At 40.6% G+C, this 23,324-nt stretch overlaps 1 pseudogene; it reads right to left on the reverse strand.

The window, feature by feature from the left end:
* LOC114444075 (ciliary neurotrophic factor receptor subunit alpha-like) overlaps nt 1-2,365 on the reverse strand; it is a 173,035-nt pseudogene extending 170,670 nt beyond the window's left edge.
* Nucleotides 2,366-23,324: the final 20,959 nt, after the last annotated feature.

The raw sequence follows: 23,324 nt of genomic DNA on the forward strand, positions 1-23,324 counted from the left end.
TCCCCTGCCAAAAAAATGTCTTCTAAGAAGTTGAACTTTCAGAGTAATGCTCCCAACTTTTTTACAGTCTGTTAAAAATCAATACACGGCTTTACATGCATGTCTGCCTGCTGCTTGGTGTACAGACATTTGTAGATGGGCACACAGATGCTTACCAGGCACACAGATGCACACACACTGTTCCTTTTTTGTTATCTCTCTCTCTCTCACTCACACACACACACACACAAGCCTCTTCCCGTCTGCTGCTGCTTTCAGCCCAAAACCAAACCATGTGTGGGAGCTATCCTGTGCTGGCCTACGCTGTATACCCTGTGTCCCTTCCCTAGAAAAAGGACACGTCCCTCTGCCCACTGTCTGCTCTTTCTTTTTTCACCTTTTGCTTTATGTTGCTAGTTAATCATCATTGTCCATCTGTCGGTCTGCTCTAATCTGCTTGCCTCTTATTTGTACCCATTCTATCTGTCTGTCTGTCTTTTCTTTCTTCACATCTTTCTGTCAATCTGCACACTCCTCCTCCTCTCCCCCCACCACCCTGTCCTTGTATCACTCCCTCGCGCTCCACCACCAACTAGGCATGAAAACGGTGCTCCATTAGGAGTGCCTGGGCTAAGCCCAGTCTGACACATACTGCTTTGATCAGCCGTGAGCTGGGCTAAACACCCCACTAAACTCCCAGTCTGAGGAGAAAGGAGGGAGTGGGTGGGTGAGGAGGGGGGTGATGGTGAGGGAGACCAGAAACAGCCAGAGTTTGGGAGAAATGGAAGATCAGAACACAGAAATGAGAATGGAGATGGAGACACAATTTCCTTAGGGTAGCCTCTAAATACATCACTAACAATCGCTGCAGGTGCACAGCTAGAAGTCCTCCAACAAATCTTGCCTGTCCTGTTAGTTAAACACTTATGCCCCTCACACACACAGACACACAAAGACATTGTCTCATAGGATGAACAAAAGAGAATCCAGAGTGAGAAGATATATAGAGACCAGACCTCCATAACTGACAACAGTTTAAAAAAGGAGGCAGAGCTTTCAACATTCAGGCAGGCAGATACTAAAACTAGCAGCAGAAAAAGGACAAAAACCTCCCGTCCTTTACTCCCAAGGAGTGAAGAGAAAAGGGATTTCCGCTCAGTGCTAATCAATCAGGCCGTGATAATGGCTCCCATGCCTAGCTGTCGACTGGAAGGGTCAAGGCATCCCGTGACCCGGCACCCAGGGCCCAGGGGCCAAAGCTCCTCTCAGAATAGCACCCCAGGACAGACTCCCCAGGCTAATTGTCCAAGCCAGTGTCAGCCTTTTCAATGCCCCCCCCCCCAACTCTTTCCACTTTCTCCCTCATTCCTCTCTCTTTCTAACCCCCCTTCCCTCCACTCTTCACAACTCCTCTCTTCTTTCTACCCAACTGAGGAATCTACTACTAGCATGTACCAGCGGCGGTGGCAGCAGCGGAGACAGACAGCGAGGAGTTGGATGAAGGAAACAATCAGGTGACAGACAGACAGAGGGATGAAATAAAACAGGCAGGAGAGGATGAGACAGAGAGGCAAGTGGGACAGACGGATACAGAAAGAGTTGGATATAGAAGAGATAAGACATGGAGGAGAGGCAGCGAAACCTTCCCCCCCATCACATCACTCATATCACTAGAGTGCAGTGACGGGTCTATTCACTTCCATCTGCATATCAATAGGTTTCTATTAATCACAGCCAGAGCAGCGTGTGTCTCAGGGACAACATCACTATGACTGACCACCACAATGCAGCCGGCATACAAAAAGACAGAGGACACACACACACACACAGGAAAGCACAAGAGTCCGAAACAAACCCCACTCCAGCTCTGCGCAATGGCATTCCTCTCATTCCAAGAGCACGCTGCTAATTAACAGCATTAGATCCCACAGACAGAAGGAGAGACTGATGGAGAGGTATTCCTCTGTGGCACTACTGCACCACATCTCCGCACTCTTCTGTCACCTTTCCTCTTTCTTTTTGGCTATCCCTTCCTTCTATTTCCCCTTAAACATCCAACTCTCTTTCCCTCTCATAGTCCCTGTCAGGTCCCGGATAGACAGTGCTGAAGCAGAAGAAGAAGAAGAGCAAAAAGTCCAAAAAATAAAGTAATAAATAAAAATCAAAATGAGTTACTCACAGGAAGCCTCTTTCTTTTTTTCTGTATTTCTTTTTTTCCTGATATGTCACTCCTTATCTTCTTCTCCACTGAAGCAAAGGGGGAGGAGTGTGTCTATCCCGGTGTGTGTCTGGTGTCAGTCCGATAGAGGAAAGTTGCCGTCTGTGTGCATGAGCATGTGTGTGTGTGTGCGTGTGTCGAGAGAGAGAGAGAACGTGTGCGTCTGTCTCTGTGCCTCGCACTGCTCTGACTGAGCGAGCTGAGGCTGTTTTAAACAGGCTGCTCTCCCCATGTGACCAGCCCAGCCACAGGCAGGAATACATTACAGACACTCTCTCTCTCTCTCTCTCTCTCTCTCTCTCTCTCTCGCTCGCCCATACACACACCGTGTCCACAGTGCACCCCCTAGCCACAGCTCAAGGTAGTGGAGGGGAAATAACCCTCACACATACAGCATGCACGCACACAGACAAATATGGCCAAAATGAGAATTTACACCATTGATGTCACACACGTGCACGTACACACACACACAAGCACTATTTTTGTGTATTGCCGAACGTGCTATAAAGAGCCTTAAACAGCAAATTAACCCCTTATACAATTACACACATTAATTGTGTTCTCATTGTTTTGGATTTTTGCGCCTCTTGGTGTTTCTTCACACCTGAAAGCACTGACCTTTTCAATAATGGAAACCTTTTAAAGCTGACCTTCTGTTGCAAGGCTGATACAATTGCATTACAGCTATTACACCTTAAGGAACAGCTGTGGAAAACAGCACAGAAGATGTGTTTCGTAAAGCAGCGGCTACAAAGAAGTATATTTTTCTGAAGCAGACTCAAATGTTTAAAGCTTCAGTGTGAATTGAGAAAATGATGGAGTGTCTCTTTGGAAATATATCGCCACAAGATGCCACGCATTACTCTTTGTAACAAATACAGTCGGTACAGTATTCAGACTGCATGTGTACCGATGGGTAGTTGATCAGTTCCTGACGCATTTATCATGTAATGTTCAGGGATGTCCAGTACCAACGCTGCTTGAACGGAACGGAAAATTAATAGCTTCTGAAAGTCATTTATTATCACAATAATGCCCAAGGGGGACCTCTCTTCTGTAGTTACAAGGGCCATTCACAGTGCCAGTTAAACTCAGTGCCACTTAATGGTTTCAGGCGTGAAGGATGCATGAACCAGACACCATACAAAGCTATTTGACTCACTCTTTTAATTTGAATTAGCCTGTGAGGTTCACTGCAGCTGTGTATGTGTGTGCAAGGTGCAGGGACCTTGTTTAGTCTCTTACAACCATGTCTTGTGTTTTACTCCAAGTAAAATTGTGAGATCCGGCGACATGAAGATCAGACAAGAAAACACACAAATAAAAGAAGTTTTAAAGAAACAGCAAAAGAAAGTTTTCAAACTGTGTTACTAAAGGCACTTTTCCACCCCAGGGGGCAGGTTAAGGTGGCACAATTTACAGGGATGGTTCCTGTCATTCCTTTCAGCCTTTATGTTTGTATTAGAATGAACATTGACTCACAAGATGATGTAATCTTTCTCTTTCATCTGCAGTGTTATTAGCCAACACAGCCTTAATTTCTCATTGGTCTGGTTCTCACTTCACCTATTTATCGTTTAAGTGCAAGAAAACAATGCAATGATGAGTTTAACCAATCAGTATTGAGCCCTATCCCATTTGCTGTTAAGCATGCCCACAACAGAAACTTCTTTCTCTGGCAAAAAAAGCAACCATGGTGATATTATTAATTGCTGTAGGCTATTGGTCAGATGTATTATACATAAATGTATCACTTACACCACTCATTTTGAGCTCTTACACATGTATATTTATCAGTTCTATTCTTAAAGATGCACACATTAGCTTGAAAGAGTAGAGGATTGTACCTTGCAAACATATGCAGTCCCATATCACACACAGACGGACACAACATGGACATTTACACATCTGTAACCAACGGAAAAACACATCCTCATGCCAGATATCTCCTTACTCACTTGGAAAAAATCTCTTAACTTTTACTACTAACTGTTGCACACAATGTGATTTTACTGTTTAGTTCTTTTGTCTAGATGCAGATGTTTTCAACAAATAGGTGCACATTTCCCCCTACTGGGTTGTCTTTCTTTTTTTTTAAGTAATGATTCATTTAAATGGCGAGAGGTGGGTTCCACCCTGGACAGGTCCCCAGTCTATCGCAAGGCTAACACCAATGACACACAAAACCACTCATGCTCACACTCGCACCTAGGAGTTAACCTGACCTCCTAGGGGAGTACAGCAGACCTCCTTGCTCTTCTTTTCACTGAAGACCCTTCATGGCACCTACCATATGTGCGATGAATAGGAATGTAAACATCAAAGATTGTTACAGTGTTGTCATAACCTTCAATGAGAATGAATTGGCAAAAACTAATTTACAGTAGTGAAGGCAGAATTAATGACACTTGTAGTGCTTGATATTGCAGTTTTGTAAATTAAATTGTACGGTTCCTGCAGGGAGAAAACCCAGACTACTGTCAACTTCAACTGACAGCAAAAATAGAGCAGCCACCATTCACTGAGGTGAGAGTTTGGCTCCTTTGATCCCAGATGTATACGGCTCTGCCTCTGGGGCCAAGCCTAAGTGGATTGACTGATTCCAAATACTCTCTACGGTGAACATCAACAAATTATCATAGGCTCCACCTGACAGAGAAACAGTCCTCAGTCAATTTTGAAAGTATCTGCTGCTCTAGACAGTGATTCAAGGACCGATGGAAAGCATCAAATAAAAGTTTCCAGCGTCAGGGTCCATTTAGAGCAAGTAGGTCAGATTGTCTCTCTACAGACACATTTTTAAATACCAGGCAGCCACCCATGTCTTATATTTGGGTCTGTAAAGCAGGTTAAATGTTATTTACATGGCCCTTGTGAAAACACCCAGAAATAAGTTGATTAAAGTCAAGATAGGCCAAGTGTTAGACGTCAGTCTCTTCGTTTACTGCAGGAGTGAAATATGCCCATCAGTTTGGGTTTTTTTTGGGCCAGTGACCTGATTCTTTTACTATTTGACCTGCTTCAAGTGAAAAAGTGAGGCCACAATGATGAATCATGGTAGAAAGTCTGTGTAGGTACAGCATCCGCCAAACCTAGCAGCCATGAAGCACATATGATCTGCTCATGAGAGCCCTGTCAAACACTTCTGTGGCACTTTTTTTCATGCAAATAATATTACAAAAAAAAGATTATGGTAAAATAAGCTATATTTGCCTATAATTATGACTACAATCTTGACACCTGGCAGAGAGACTGAGGCGTAATTATTTAACATTTATTTAAGATAAGATAAGATAAGATAAGATAAAACTTTATTAATCCCGAAGGAAATTCTTGAACATTAGTTAAACCTTATTTAATTTATTTTATAGGCTAATGAAAAATATAAAGGTTTTTAAATAGTGTTACTAATAAATTTTCAAGTTCCTGTAAAGTCTATTATGTCTTTAGTGCAAAACCCAAGAGAAGTAATTCAATTATTGCTAAGGCAATATCTAATGGGGATTCAAAAGAAGTAAAATTCACATTTTACATCACATCATATTTCATAATAAATAAAGCTTTGGTTATATGTTATACAATAACATGTAATACAAAATCTCTTTGGTCTCCATCTCCACAATCTCTCCAATCTGTGATTATGACAGGTGAACTCCAGCTCCTCCTTATTTTTCCACCTTATAGGGATGTAACAATGGTGCTCTGTGGCTTCACCATTGAACTTTCCTTCTATGGCAGCAACACAAAAGCCAGCCTGATTCTTCTTTACACCATAACACAGAGCAAAACAAGTTATTCAGCCAGCAGTCACTACACAAAGCCTGTCTTCAACAGGAGCGACAAACCAAGCCAACACTGAGCTGCTTACTCTACGAGGAGAACAAAGAGGCAACAACCTGTTCCAAACTGCACTCTCATGACACAGCAAGGACTGTAGTCAGCATCAGAACTCCTTCCACTCATCTACACACAACTCACCACTCACAGTGGTGGAATGTAACTAAGTATTTGAACTTCATTACTGTAGTGTAAAATAATAGTGCATACTTTATAATTTTACTCTACTCTTTTTTCTGTACTTTTTTCTGTGCTTCATTTATGATGCCAGTGCACTAGTTCAGTTAGCTAACTAGTTAGCTACTGCCTGCTACCACAAGTCCATCCATTAATGTCTGATTAACATTAATCATAACATTAATCATATCTCTGTTCACTTGATGCCCACAGCCTGCCTCATGAAACACAGACTTGATTAGTTGTCCATCACTGGTTCTGGGTACATACACTTGACATATCGCTTAGATGTAAGGAGCTAATTTTAGTGTTAAAGTGCCTTGTGGCTAACCTTTAAGTAAAAAAAAACAGGTGTTACACTCAAGGAGCTTATGTTTTGTTAACGCAGCCTTCATTCTTTGTATACACTTTTTTGGGAAGCGTTGAGTGCATGACCTTGTTCAATATCACAAACAAAAGCTCAAGCTATCTTGGGAATATACACCAAAAGCTTTAGGGAATGTGATTAGTCTTTTTACCTTTCCTCATCATTGATCTATGAAAATAAAACAGGGTTCGCTGTGAAATATTGACCTTGACATCTACGAGAAATGCATCTTGTAATAGGTGTTATTGATTATTCTTAGGATTTTTGCTCCTTTTTGAGGGTCTTATAAATACCCAGGAGCCTGAGTGAGTCAGATGCTTTCCTAATTGAGTCTGTCTGAGGTGTAGATAGGCAGCATTGAAGTACTGTGAGTACATGAGGTGTCTTCGCTCTGGCTTGCTGGGACACGGAAAGGCTGCAGCAGGTATTATTTTTTGTAATGGCATCTAAGATATTGAATGAGGATTGTTAAATGTCTAAATTCTTTAACTATTTTGCAGTTGTTGTTCCAACTCGCATTTTTCTTTCTTTCAGTCATTTATACAGGTGGACACATCTGAATCCACAGGATTTTGGCTTGGCTAACCTTTTCTTCTGTAAGCTCAACAGTGTGTGAATAGAAACATTATTACAATAGCAATTTTCATTATTTATTATTCATATAAACAGCTTCATGAGGACATTGGATAACAAGTGAAATATTTCTAAACAATTTAACTAATTAAATGCAGATTATAACAATATCTCTCCAGAATTTTATCTTCAGTTGAGTGAAAATGTTCAAAGAATTTAATAAAAGTGCATTGACAGAATACTGTATCATAGTAATGTGGGCATTTATGACCTAAATGTCATTGCAAGAATATAAATTTACAGTCAGAAATTCAAAATGAATTTTTTCATTAGTTCAATTAACCCTTGAGTAATTTCACTTGTACTTTTTTTCTGAGGAGCACTTTTGAAGCTTTTTATAGGCCCTGGACTTGAAAGTAGAATTTAAAGATAGATGCTTTGACGTGGTTGTATATTGGAATTGGCTTTCATTTTGGAAGTTTAGCTGGACTGAAACTGTTTTGGCTATTCAGTTTTGGCTTCATGTGTAAGTTGCTCTGCCCTTGAGTTAAGTGGACGCTTGTGCCAAGTTTGAAATAATGCTGATGGTGCCTACAAGAACTTATTGGACATATGGTCAATATGACCTTTGTCTACCAAATGCTTATTCTTGGATCTCAGTAGAACCTTTACAAAATGTAAAAATATCTGTACCCATATAGAATGTGATGGCCAAACAACAGAAAAGCTACAGCCACACCAGCAGCACAGCCTTTAAGACCAATATAGATGATGGTGCCTTGTACATTTATTTAAACACTTTCAAATTAGACTTGAAACTGTATCCAACAGTATTGGGGTGTCTGATGTGTCAGAGTAGCAACTTGTATGTTGGTATCCAATAATTTATTTGTTATTGGGCAACATGTTATGTTGATAGGATTCATGCAGATTTGCCCTTTTTCCCACACAACTGTTTTCTTTGAAAGGGGGGCATCACAATTACCATAGCAACCCCATCCATACCAGGACAGTTCAAAAATAATAACAGGAAAATTGTCCTGTCAGGTCCAGGGATTAGTTAGGGCCTGCTCTCCACAGATAAACACTGATGACAGGGTGTTCAAAATGACAGTCACCGTCCAGCAGTGCCAAGTCTCCTATGCAAACCCTGCAACAGCGGCATGTTATGATAAGAACTAATAAATTCTAAACAATGTAAGCATACCCATCCTTTCGGTGTTACATGAAAACCAAATTTTCGGCTGAATGCTAATTTCACCCCTTCGTTCCCAAAATCTCACCCATAAAGGTTTATATTCAAATGAAATGGATAATTCACATTCACAGAGTGCACTGAAAAGCAGACCATTGTGAGGAAATATCCAGTTTGAAATTCAATAATGTGAATTACAGGTCATGACTGTATTCTCTGCCTTGTACTAATCCTACCTGGAGATAAGAAGGTAAAATGAATGTTTGAGCAAAACTGATTTAGTCATTCCCTGTGAGGTGTTAATTCTTAGCAGATGTGTGCCTCAGGGTTTGTATCTTGTTGAATATAATCACCTAATGAAGGCATTGTGGGAGAAAAATATGTGGAAAGTATTGCCTAAAATAGGCTTTGTAAGGGTTATTGTTGGAGCAGACTGGAACGACTGCTGGTTTAAAGCAAATAAAAGGTTATACAATATTTATACACTGTAGTATGAACTTTTAACTTTGGCTGTAATATATGCACTTTTCCTATTGTTTACAGGCATCAGTCTGATTACAGCCTCTTGAGAAAAACTATGTGATTAAGAAGGACTGACAGATAGGACTATGCTACAACAAGTACTGATTTAGTAATGCAGTTCTTTTAACCCAACAATGGGACACACTGGGACACATAATTAGCCTGTCACCCAGGACAATAAACATGCAGAGACATGCCCAGAAAACAGGCTGTGCATTATGGCTAAATCATTATTCTTACCTTATAGGACACATAGCAATAAATTACTAGAGGTGAGATCTGTTGTAGGTTTCTATTCGGTACATAGATATGTGCATCAACATTTCAGAACCTCTGACTACCAATTTAGTAGTTTGTGGAAAGTGTAAAAGCCAATAAAATAAAATAATTCATAAGAGTTAGCAAGTTAGCAGGTTAGAACTGTCACCTCATAGTTCATAGGTTCAAATCTGGTTGTCTTTCTGTGTGGAGTTGCGTGTTAGCTTGATTGGTGTGCTCACAGGTGTGGGTGTGACTGGTTGTTTGACTCACCATGTTATCCCTGTGTGACCTGTCCAGGGTGTACCCTGTCTCTCTCCCGTTGACAGCTGGGACAGGCTCTAGCACCCCCCAACCCTGTAGTACATTGGAAAAAAGGGGGTTAAGGAAATTGATGGATTTCATTATTATTCATAATGTAATGACAATAATCACACAGCCTGTTTTCATGTTTGGAATATGGACTCAGACACCACATATGGCATTGCACAGAATTCTCAACAACCCACACTGATCACAGTCTTGTCTGCATATTATGTTTTATTGTGCAGTGTAGTTTGTGATAGCTGGTAATCGCTTTAACAGTTACATTTGTCATAAGTGTCAGATGCATTATTGTAAGAGTACTCTGGTTTTTCGTCAGCATACAAAAGAAAACATGCTGGAACACATTGTTCTCGAAAGTTTTAGCAGAAAAAAGCTCTAATGTCCAGCTTTTGTTGCAGTCCTTGATTCAAGATTTCAACACACTTGCGTCATCTTTCGCTAAATATTAAAACTTCTCTGGTGTGTGTGTGTGTCAGTGTTTGGGAGTGAGGGAGCATATGTGGAAGGATAAAAATGTTTATGTCTTTGACGGTGTGTGTGTGTGTGAGTGTGTGTGATGAAGAGTGTGTGCGGGGGTGAGGCTGGGTGCACACATGCGGCTGAGGGATAGAAGGAGACAATGCGTGCGAGAGAGTGTATGATAAATATTCAATGTTTATCAGCATGTCTGGGGGTGTTAGCGGAGGTCAGGGAGATAGATTTCTCCTCATTGGGAGACTGTGGATGGAAAAGCAACAACGTGCTTTTGGGCCCCGCGGCACTTGATTCCCAGAAACACAAACAGCATCCGACTAACCAGCCTCCATCAGCGTTAAGCCAATATTTATTTGCTCTGATAAGAAGAACACAAAATGTCATTGTTCGCCGTGCTGGGTATGTTTGCTTGTTGGATTGTTTGCCTTCCTAAAATTGGAACTCTTTAGCAGTGATATCACTGCAGGCTGTGCAGGTGTCATTATGTCAAATGTCTGTTCGCATATCAACTAACAAGTAACCCACTGAGGCGATGCAGGGAAAAGGGTGATGTCACAGTGCTGCTTTCTATAGAACGGTTGTTGCTATGATACACCGTAGACTGTATAACAAATGGACAACACGGTTCTAGCTTTAACCATTATACAACTGTGAGGCCAAAATATTTTGTTTGTTTTGTTGGAAGAAGTTGCCCTCTTGGTACCAGAGTCTGCACAGTATAGATCAAGGTGTAGCTTATCCACTTTCGTAGCGAGCCAGCAGCTCAGCTGCTCTGTTAGCTGCTGACTGCAACAAGTTTTCCTTTTTATGTGGTCAATAATAATTAATTAGGAAGCTAATTAACAAAACATAAACATAAACCATCTCCTTTTCTCTACTCTATTTCAATTTTTAGTTGGTCCATGTTCCATCCACTAACATGGAGGCGGAAGGGTTTATCATCTATACTGCAGCTAGCAACCGGGTGGCGATCGACACAACCACTCCCCGTTCTTCCTGTGATTCCTCGGAACCTTGCTCTCACCACTCTCCGTTGCCAGATCGTCTAGTGGATATCCTCAGCATTCCAGCACTCTATGTATCACTGGTTGTTGTTTGGATTCTCCCACCTGTACCTCTGCCCTGCTGACAGATTATCTGGTTATCGGACAATTGGTCTGGGCTTTGTTTTTGCTCTGTTCCAGCCATCTGTACTATTGCTGCCAGGACTCCCGTGTACCGACTCTGCATTGTTATTACTACTCCTCTGTCTGCCTCCTTGCCTGTACTGTGTGCTGCACTCAGGGTTCATCTTCCGCTCTCCCTGACACAGAAAGACCAGGTTTGTCCATTAAGAGTCATTCACCTGCATGCCTACTCCACTGCATATCATTTTTATGATGATGATGATGATGATTTTACTAGTTTGGTTTCACTGACTATATGTCACTGTTAAAGGTAGGTAAGATTTCATTCTGATGCACTTTTTGTTAAATTAGTGTAACTTCTCTTTACAATCCGATAGCAACCAATTAGTTCGGCAGTTTCACATTAAAACGAAGAATATGAATCATCCGTGGAAGCTATAAAATGCTAAAAACATCATCCAATCCTCCGGGTGGATCCTGCACGGAGTATTGGCTGATTGTCACTGTCTTCCTGCTCTGCACACACCAGAGAGGTACGTGCATGATGGCCAAAGTCACAGACTGCAGCTGGTCTTCAGGTAATGCGCGTCCATGTGATTGGGAGGCGTGGCTTTGGAGTGAGCTTTCAAAATCTGTCTGACTCTCACTGAGTTTTCAAAATCTCCTACCCTACCTTTAACAGAATAGAAAAAGAATTAGGATGGCCTGTTAGGCTAACCACACCTTAGTTGGTTTACTCCTGTCTGAATGTCTTAATGAATCTTCTAGCTTTTCTCTTAGTTTGTTTTTTGTTTGTTTTTTAACCCTTCCATCTATCCAGTCTGTGTAGCTACAGCTGGAAAATAACTTCAGCCTAAAAAAAACAAGACAAGACAGGAGGTGTCTTTCATTACTAATGCTGAACTGTTCATCATCCAAATCATAGCTTTTGGTCCTAATTTGGTTTAGAATACTTTAGCACTAGAAGGACCACATCTGAAGACCCCCTCTCTTTTTGAGCCACAACAGGTGAAATAAATGGACTCAAACTAACTAAAACCTGTAGCTGTTAAAGAAACACTAAAGCTAGTAGGACAAACGCATGTAGCAACCAACCTCTTTGCAAAAATTTCCTTTAGTGCTCCCATTGGCAATCTTGCACCTAGTGGATGAAACACGTTTAGTGTAGAATGTTAGGACTCCGCCCCGGCGGTCAACTGGAAGCAGAAGCAGTGTCTGGGCAACCGGGGTGACCTTGCGTTGCAGAATTATTTCCTGCATTTGTCTCTCGTGTTGGATTGTTTTTTTTGCCTTGGTTTCTGTTCCTCTGCCTGTTCCCTGTCGGTACCTCTGTCCATGTGGATTGTCTTCTGGTTTTGAACTTGGCTCGGACTATGTCACTGCTCTAGTCAAGCCCTCCCTGTACTGTCGCCCGTCTGGACTGATTACCTGTGTACCACCCCAGTTACCTTGTGTTTTAACTCTGTGTTCTGCTCTTTCCCCCGTGCCGTTGATACTTTCAAATTAAAAAGATGTAACAAATCAGACGCACTACATCACCTGCAGACCTGGAGATTCTGTTTTCCTCTGTCTGTACATGAAACTGTGCCAGTAACATCTGTCACACAGCTATAATACAACATCACTTTCCTTTTACATAACCAAGAAATATTATTCTTACAATAAAACACTTTTGACATTTCCCTTGTCTAATAAATATATTTAATGCGGCTTTTGACAGTCACTCATTCAGAAATAACACTTTTGACTTCAGTCTTATCTTTTTTTCCCCTCAATTTATCATTTCTTCCTGTTTCTCTTTACTCCCTTTTTTATCCTTCCCCATCATTATGTTGCTCATTTTCCCTTGAACTCCCTGTCTTATTGTCTGTTCCTGTTGCTCTCCCTCCCTGCTGACAGAAGCAGCAGGATGATTTTTCATCAGAACATTTATTGTCTTATCCGATAATCCAAGAATAGAAAAAAGGTGAAAGACTCGTTGTTGTGCGTCCTCATTGTTTAAATGGTGATGGCTCATTATGGATACAGGGATAAGTGTAGGAGTGACAATTCTCACCACTAACATCAGTCTGCAAGGAGAAAGGCATCCTCACTTCATTTAAACCCAAACTGGGTTCTCATAAAAATAGATATACACGAGCTCACACTGAATCATTTCCACAAATAAAATGTAAAAAATAGCAAAACAGGACAAGATTATGACTACAAAGATTAAGACTAAAGAAGCAATCCTTCTTTAGTCACGGAAGAAAAGTGATGCAACATGTTTTCTAGCTGAGTGTTTCCAGCCTATTCCCGTCACCCACAGAGATGTATTCATCATTTATCATTATGAGTGTTGACATGTTCTGATGGCCACATACAGTAATGTTCATGTTCCCAGTCTAATCAGTTAGTTAAATACAAACAGGATTAAGGATCATTTCTAAATGCATATTTTTTTAAAGAATCATTGAATCCAGCAGGATTTGATTCCAACCTACATGTCATCAGTAAGGTCCATCACCAAGTGGATTTACATGCAATCAACTTGTATCTCCTCTGACAGGAGTTTGAAACCTGCCAGCAATGTAGCATGGTCACAGGCTTATGAGGCGTTAAAGCCTCATGCAAAGCATGAACAAATTAATGTCATATGACACTGCTGTGCACTTTGACAGCGTATCAAACACCTACTGTGGGCCTTTTAAAATAGAATTGTGCCAACAGAGCAGATAGCTTTGTCTTATGTGCGGGTGTCTTCTGCAACTTTGAGAGACAGAAATGCTGAAGTTGCAGTTCATCTACGCCTCCAGCTGACTAATATTCTGCACGAATCCCCTTGATGACTAAGATGATTACTGTCAATCAAAGAGAAGACAAACACAGGTACCCTGCCATTGTTACAAAAACCTGAGGGACGTGCCACAGCTGCAGCAGAGGCAAGCACGGTGTCAGCTGAGTCATCTAACTCATGGATACATCAAGTCTTCAAATAATGAGTTACATAATGTATGTGACAAAAGGATGATGTTCAGGCTGACCTTCCAGCGGTTTCATTTCCTGTTCTTTTCATTTGTTCATGAGTCATTCTGAGGACACAGAAGGTAAAGTAAATATTGAATTAAAAGTAAACTTTAGTACCAATTAATGATTTAAAGGTAGGCAAAAAAGGATTAAATGTGGAGGAAAACGAGTGCAACGCAACAGGTGAAGAGTCAGAGCAGGCCAGTGGGGAGATTATCTTAAAGCAAGATAAATATAGGGAAACCTAGATCTGGAGACATGCAAGGTAGGTACTTAATAAAAACAGGGAGCACTGTGACCTGGGTCTGTAGGGTGCATATGGACAAACTGTCTGAGATGTCAGTCATAGGTTTCTGAGCAGCTGTTTTGAGTCAGGGTCAGCAGTTTCAATGCCTTACCAGTGTCATACACTAATCCACCAAAACAACACCTGCGCAAAGTGTAACGCATAGGCCTTACACAGTCAGTCAGACTATTCCATCCAGCAAAGAGGTACCAAGTCCCCCAGACCCCCTTCTTCCAGTTCTCTCTCAGGTTCTTTTAGAACACACGTTTCTGGCCTGATTTGGAATTTAGATTATCATTTTTAACACTAACAGTTGTCACGAACCTCCTGCATCTCTTTCCTCAATACCATCTGCACAGCCTGTCTCTCATTCAGGTTTGCACAGCTATGGAAAAAAAATCATTACATTTCAAACTCTGTCTGCCTACCCTTGTTCTGACAAACAGTTCTATTTTTTCTTTATGTATCCCTTAGATCCTGTTCTATAGAAGGATATTTTAACATGTTATTTTACAATAAGCTTTAATTGTGGTTCTTGTTTTCTCAAGGGTCAGCTGGGGTCACAGTCTAAAAAACAGATTAGCAGATTTATTTGCTTGGCATTCCTTAAAACAAATTCAGGGAAACTATAATAAGAGGTTGTGATTCATGGTGCAGTTGTTTAGCACAGGAATAAGAACACATTCTCCTCCAAGACAACAGGACCAGATGAGGGGGTAACATTACAACAATTTTCTCCTAAATCCAGATTTGTAGAGAGTTTAACTATAAAGCTTGTGACTTGATTTCATCACCTCCACAGTATCTTCTTCACTCCTAATTATCTCCATGTTTAAGGCTGGAACTCAAAGATGTTAAAGAGGAGCCTCTCCACAATCTTTATCGCTGCACTCACCGAACCACTTATTAGCCCTAAATGCTAAATACGTCATCAAAAATAAGGCCCATTGAACTTGAAGCAAAACAGGGAACGAGATTAGTCCGGCATGTGTCGCTTGCAGCGTGCTCTGTTTGTCAGTTTCAATTATCCATAACACTCAGACTTAATCCTCGCTGCAATTAAAATTCCAATTAGAATTGGAAAAACATATCCAGACGCACAGAGCAGGAGGAGGGCTTGGTAAATATTGGCCTACCACTGTGTCAACACTCTGCGTTGTAGTCAGAGGACATACTTTAAAATACTGTGTACGATAGCTAGGGGACTCATCTTGGAATTTCAAATGCTCAATGCATATGCAGTAGCCATTAGCAGCATAATGTTGGATAAATAAGGGTACATTGATTTCACAAATAGCTAGCAAAGCGTTCGCAGCAACATTCATTTTTATCTCATTATCAGGCATTGATAACTGATCTGATACAGAAAGAGTACTTTCTTTTTTATTTTACAAGTCTTTTTTTGACAACAAAATTAACCCCTGCATTGATTCATGGTGGTGTAGACAGGATAACAGCACATTATCTCATGACGTGTGATTGAGCGGGAGATCGACAGGCAAATTGGTGCGGCATCAGGAGTAAATGTGGTCCCTACTTCTGTCTGTTGTAGTGAAGAGGGACTTAAGCCGAAAGGTGAGGCCCTTGATTCACCAGTTAATCTACGTTCATACCCTCACCTGTGGATACAAGGCTGTGGGTAGTGACCAGGAGATCGCGTATACAAGCAGATGAAATGAGTTTCACCATAGTGTTGCCAGACTCCATATTAGAAGCCAGCTGAGGTGGTTTGGGCACCTGGTTTGGATGCTGACCTGTGCGGCTGTCTGGTGGAGTGTCTCAGGCATGTTCAACTGGAAGGGAGGCCTGGGGGCAGATGCAAGACATGCTGGAAGGATTACATCTCACGGCTGGCTTGGGAACGCCTTGGCATACCCCCAAATGCGTTGGCAGAGGTGGCTGAGAACAGCGATGTTTAGATGTTCCTGCTTAGGCTGCTTTCCCCTCATGACCTGAACCTGGATAAGTGGAAAAAAATTTATGGGTGGAGAGATGAATAGTGATCTTTGGCCTTTGATATTTAAGGGCCAACGATATGAATTATGTAGGTTGTGGCCACTGACAAGTAGATTCTGTCTGATCTGATGCCTCGTTAGGTACTCATTTCAGTACCACAAGATGGTGAAGGCTGATCCTCACCAACACTGAGCTTCAAAACCTTTCTGCAGTGGAGTGCACAAGACGGGTGCAAATAAAGTAACTCTTGTACCAGATAGTTTTCAATCTGAATAAACTCCGAGGGCACCAAACCACAGTCAAGCTGTAAATGGCCTTTTGGATGCTTGCCAAGAACATGCATCCTAAGCTCATCCTAACCTCTCTCTTCAAAAATATATATATATATAAAGAAGAACACTAGAAAATGTTATTACACTACCAAAGATAATCCAAGGTACACTGATCATATTTGTCAAAGTAAAAGCCCTGTTAGAATCAAATCTTCATCTTGTTTCTCATACTGTGAACATGTGCTATCATTGTTGCGCTTCTTGTTATGTGTGATTGTACACAGCGATGTAATGCACACAGGGCTGAAGTCTAGCTGAAGTGCACTAGTAATTCCTTAGTTTAACTTTTTGTTACAAGTTTGACATAGTGCTACACTGTAGTGTAACACTCTACTGCAGAAATGTAGGGTAGGGTCATTATATCATACTGATTCTTGATGTGTTTCTTCAACTCATATTTAGTTTTTTTTTCTGAATGAACTGTCTCTTAACGACGTCAGTACCTGGACTATTTGACCAAACTGTGTTTTCTGGTGACAAAGAATGACAGCAGTTTCTGATTTTTTTTTTTGGAATTACAACAAAAGGGTAAAACTCTGATTTAATCTGCAAAAACATGTAAAATAGAAAAAAAAAAGAACTCACATTATTAAGCCATGAACAAAACAACAGCACAGGGCTATCAGCCGTCAAAATCAAAGCCCATCTGCTTCAAAGCCCTCTTGTTCTTATAACTTTCATAGTTTGAGGCCTAAGAAAGTGTCTGTTTTCTATACTTATCCCAGATGAATATCAGTTTGCCTGCTCCCTAAGCCAGCAACACAGTTCAATATCCTGCTGTGTGTTAGGGGACGAATCACAGACTAAGAGAACAGAAGAACAATGAAGAGAAATGTTAGACATACATTGCTTGCATAAGTTGTACACACACACACACTCAGCTGTATGCATAGCCCTTTACAACCACACATACAGACACACAATGAGATACCCCAGAGATACCCAGATGAAATGCTTTAAGCGGCCTTTTATTAGGATAAAAAAAAGGATGGAAAAAAAAGTAAAACACAGAAAAAGCCCAGAGTCAACCACAACTTCAGAACTTCGCACATGCCAGGGTGAGAGCTTGGCTGCTGGGGGAATGTGTCAAAGCGAGGCCCCTGTCTGAGGAGATTTAGGCCTCAGCCAGAGATGAAACGAAGCCTAACCTCAACACAGAGCCTTGTGGTCTTTTGCCTCGCTCCGCCTGTGTAAAAGTGTGTGTGACTCTCTCTGTATGTGTGTGTGTGTGTGTGTGTGTGTGTATGCGTTAACACATTTGTCTCTGCATATCTCAAGGAAACTACCATAATGAGCGCAACCATGTGTGGGTCCCGTCATTTTTGTGTGGATGTATAAACGAGAGCTTAAGTTTGTGTGTTCTTTCATGTGTGTGTGTGTGTGTGTGTGTGTGCTTCTGCGTGAGCAGTGTGTGCATCTTACCACACTTTCCTCCCCTCAGATCCCTCAGCTCTTGGTTCTGTGGTCCAGATTTCATTAGCTGCTCTCTGGCTTCCCCTCCACCATCTGAATCTAATCCTTTGGCTTCCTTTGACATGCATCTGACTAATGAACGTCAATATTTTGGTTAGAGCGACCGGGATGTAAAGACAGAGGGCCTTGGTTTGGGTGAGAGGAGCAAAAGAGTGATGAAAGAAGTGTGTATGTGTGTGTGTGTGTGTGCTTGGGGATATATATGATCATATGAAGAAATAAGTTCAATCAATCTGCTGCTTCAGTTATGTATTTGAACATATATGAATATTTGCTCAAAGCTCAGGTAAACCTACGATCATGGACTTCTTGTTTGAGGAAGTCATGGAAATCATGCTGCATTATATGTTTTTTGAACTTCAAAAGGATAATCATGAGTTATTCATTAGAATACAACAAAAATCTGTTAATTATAAAAAACTGAGAGATTCAGGATGGACTAATAATGAAATGACTCCTGGGAAGGGTTAGCAAGTTAAAGCAAGCCGTTTTGGTTGTGATACTTAAAAGTTAATTTGATGTTAATAATACACACAGAATAATGTGGTTTTATCCTTTTAAACCATTTGTTTTCTTGCTGTTGTCACTTTTATGTTATGTTATTTTATTTTATTTGTTGTTGTTGTTTGTTTTTTTAAACAAGAGAATACCACATCACTTTTTATTTATTATCTTCCTGCAGATTTTAAAAATGTGTTCATTTATTTGTTTTATTTATTTGCTCTACATTCCAACATTGTACATTAAAGAAGAACATTTTTTGGTAAAACTATTATCTGATGTTTCATAATCTTTAATAATCAGTGATGATATGGGTTAATGCGTGAGGGCTGAACAGAGCTTTCAACAGCAGAAAAAGTAGATTGGCCCTGTATGCCATGGGGACCTGATGGTATACACAATACAACCCCATTCCACCAATGGTTAAACTATTGTGCCACATAATTCCACTCTGTGGTTTTAAACAAGAGCCCAGACCATGGCAGCCAGAAAAGCTTTTGAATGAAATTGGAACAACCAATAAAAAAAAAACAACACAATGTGAGTAAGCTGCTTTTTTGATTAGCCTATGTGTTTGGTTGATTTTAATTTAAATAATAGTTTGCTTCAGTATGAGCACATTTTTATTGCCTCTCTTTTTTCATGATGCTTTAGTGGCTCATTTTGTTGCCTTTCTTTTTTCAAGAAAACAGCTTTTCCTCTTGCGTGTGTCTTTATTAGATTGTATTTCGAGTTTCTGCCACCGCTGCCTGTGCGCGATGTTTTCTTTTTGTGCGACTTGCCTTGTCATGCAAGTTTCAAGAGAAGCGAAGAGAAGCGCCTGGCTTGCTGAAGCCAATCTCCCATCTAATCCATGTTGAAAGGGATTATATTAGAAGTCTGTGTCATGTATATATCCTAAGCCTGAGGAAATACTGCAATACTGCTGTTTGGTGTAGAAGCTGCGAACAAAAGAAAAACTGTGTTGTGTGTGTGTGTTAGGAAAGAGAGAAAGCTTCAGGTAAAGTGAGCACAAAGTCTTGACACTTGTAAGAAAGAGAGAGACAGGAACATGTGTGTCTCTTCTTCATTTTTTTTATTCCTCATTGCCCAGAGAAGATGAGTCTAGTCCATATATTTCTTTTCAGCAACTCCTTCAGAATCACTCAGTTACACACTTTTCACACCTGGGAGCCACCAAGTACATCCACAGTATTATACTGTTGGCTCTGAATGGCTTCACTCGGAGCAGTTAGGGATTCAGAACCTCCCCCAGGAGGAGCTTGCTTCTGGTAAAGCGAAAGAAGAAAGCGCTTTTTTCTACCCTGATTCTCTTCCCTTATTTTCTAAATTCCCTCAGTCACTCAGGGGATTAGAAACTGTGTCCATCTTTCCCATTCATCCATATGCTATCACCACCATTGTGTGTTTGCATGTGTGAGAAGCTCAAAGGCAAACAATTTATGCACCCACAACTCAGACAAACTGTGTGTCTTTTAAAGTCAAAAAGAAAAGATACAAAGCCTTGATTGGTCAAGACAATATAACAAGCAAAATAATAGGAAGTGGAAAGGCTTTAAAATAGCAAAGATTCAGTGCAGCTTTTTATTAAAGCCATGAAGCCGGCAGGTTGATGCCTGACATGACAGCTTATGTAATACAGTCTTCACTGCCACCGTCTAATGAACTTGTATTGGCTTTAGGCAGCATTTTCTTAGTTGGACCAAACATTCACTCCTGTCATGACCTCAGGATTAGTTGTTTTCTCTGTTATATCCTAGTTTTCTGTCTCTGTTTATGGCTTTGTCTCCATTGCTTTCCCAGCTTTAGTTCCTTGCATTTGTTTTTCTTGTATTTCCTGTATTTTGAAAGCCCTGATTTTGCTCACCTGTGTCTTTTTGTGTATTAAATCATCATACTTCAGCTTTGACTGTCAGTTTCTCCATGTTGCTTCTTGGAGCGTTGTGTCTTTTTCCTCTAGTGTCATCCGGTTGTGTTTTGCACTATGTTAGCTTTGGCTATTCTTTGTTTGTTTTTAGTTTCAAACTCACTTCTGTGTAGCGTCATTTGTATGCTTTTCTGTCTTGACGCACACATGTCCATCTTCTCCAGCCTGACAAAGACCAGTGCAGGACCCACAAATTCTCATTGTGGTCTGGCAAGGCTCAACAGACATACTGTTAACAGATTTAATTTTAAACAGACCATACAAGTGGATGATTGACATCTGCTGGGATTTAGAAGCTTTCAAAAAAAAAAAAGAGAATGGAATGCTGGAACGACAATTAACAACATGTAAAAATGTTACAATACAATATACCATATATAATGGGGATACAGTAGGAGTAACTAGAAGCTGATACACAGTTGCTGAATAAAAAAAAAGAACAAAGGATCAACAGAGATCATAAGAAGAAAGAGGGAACCTATAAAAGATTGAAAAAAAATATATGAATAGACAGACATGAAGAGAGGGGGCGTACATCTGTATTTAAGTGTGTGCATGTGGGTGCGTCACATCCTATTCTCAGCAAGTCTTCAATCAAGATGTGATTTACAAGTCTTGGTTTCTGTTACCGCATTTTACTGCCTACAGGCCTGTGAGCAGGGGCTTTTATTTGGCAGGAGCTTAAACTCTGAGAGTAACAAGTTGGGGTTTTTTTATTTGGCAGCGGTTTCCAACTGCAATGGTTTTCTTCAGTTTTTCCTGACCACTGAGTAGGGGAGGAGATGTGTTTAGGAAAAGGAGGGAAGAGGGTGGCAAATCAGGGCAGTGGGTGGTAGTGGACAACAGAGGGATGAAGACTATGGTGGCAAATATAATTATAAGAAGTAGGGAAGCTGTATCTTTATTACAAACAGCCATACCATAGGTTTGGGTTTGTGTTTTGTAGTTTTGCAATATTGTACTTTGAGGACAAAACGATACAACATATGGCAGTAAAGTGATCACAATACATTTTTTCACTATTCATAAATCCAGTAACTAAATTACAGTTAATAACCCAAAAAGATTTTGAATATTGGTAAAAAAAAATCTTTATACAGTAACAAAGGTGCATTGTGGCCTCCTGAAGAAGACAGGTATTGTGTGTATATGCACTAGATTGTAGTGAACGAGAGGAGCCGACTCCCAATCTTTAGCCGATCCGAAGTGTCCAGTGAGAGGGAAATCTGGTTGTCCCTGCTTAGACTGCTGCCCCCACGACCGGATCCGGATAAGCGGTAGAAAATGGATGGATGGATGGATGGATGAAAAAGAATCTTGCTGCATTTCAGTAATATTATAGATAGTAAAGCTGAGTGTAGAATGTGTATAATGAAAATATCAGTCGGAGCCAGGTCAACAACAAACCTGCACAAACATAGAAGAGCTGCCCACTATCCTGTTAAACAATAGTAATTTGTGTTTTATTGTAACAAAAATGAAATATTAACAAACATTGTCAATAAGATGGAGATATCATATAAAAATGACTAATACTGTGTCCCAAGTGGACACCTTAGAAAAGAGGTGAGTGCATAAAACCTAAACTCGACTGCAGCTCAACTTTGAGCTTGAACTTGAGCTGGAGCAGGTGTTCATCATCAGTCCTTGATAAATTAATCATCAGCTGGTGTACAGACATATTGGAAAACATTAAAGACAGCTGTCAATCTTCACAGGAGTGGACGTCCCAGCTGATTCACCCCAAGATCAGAGAAATACAAAACCCCAAAAGCTTCATGTCTACAGACCTCACTGAGCATGCTCAGTGTTAATATGAGCACAATTAGAAGACTGAACAAGTACAGTTTGTTTGAAGGGTTACCAGGAGAAAGACTCTTCTGATGAGACTGCAGTGTTACAGACTGTGCATCTGTCATTACTAAACTGATGACTCTCTCTCAGAAACCTCCCATGGTCCCAGTAGTCCAGACAGATGTAGACCAGCAAAATAACAGCTTCAGATCTAGCAAAATCTAGCTTGGAATTCATGTGCTTTTTGGACAGAAGTTGATGTTGTGTTTGGGTGGATCCCCTGGGTGACGCTCCTCACCTCCACCTCCACCCACCGACTTCGATTACCCAGCACCAGAGGAAGGCCCGCTGTAATGCAGCGTGTGGATGTATGGAGACAGAAATAAATACAGCACAGCTTGTCCTTTCTACCCATATGGGCAAGATGTATCCTGCACTTACAGCATGTTTTCAGTCTGAAAGCTGTCACTGTTACAGACATACTGAGGCTAAATTGCTTTCTTTTTTCTTAGACAATCGCACTGTATTTGTATATGTTGCCTTAACATTTATGTTAAGATATTCTGGCCTGTTTTTATGTTCAAATTATAAATAAACAGTCACTGACAAGCTGTTCCTAAAATATAAAAAGGAGAAAGTTGCCATCTGAGCTAAATTAGTGTAATATAAGACACTAAGTAGTGATAAAAGGCTTCTTTTAATGTTGAAATGTGGGAATCAAGTTCCTTAAATAATGCAGAAAGATCACTTTGTGTGTGAAAAGAAATGGCAGCAAAATGATCCTTCAGTGGCTGCAGGTGTCCTGATGTGCCATCCTTTGCTTTTTTACAAGATCATCTCATATCAACCTCTCCGATCCCCTTGTACAGTCCACTTCAAGATCCACTCCAAAAATCAGTCTGAAACACAGAACCTATCATCTTTGAAATGTTCAAGTCAATGCTTGATGAAATTATACACTGGAAATATAATGTGAGTGAGAGGAGGAGGGG

The sequence above is a fragment of the Parambassis ranga genome, chromosome 12 (genome assembly GCF_900634625.1).
Source record: "Parambassis ranga chromosome 12, fParRan2.1, whole genome shotgun sequence".
In the NCBI taxonomy this organism is placed as follows: domain Eukaryota; kingdom Metazoa; phylum Chordata; class Actinopteri; family Ambassidae; genus Parambassis; species Parambassis ranga.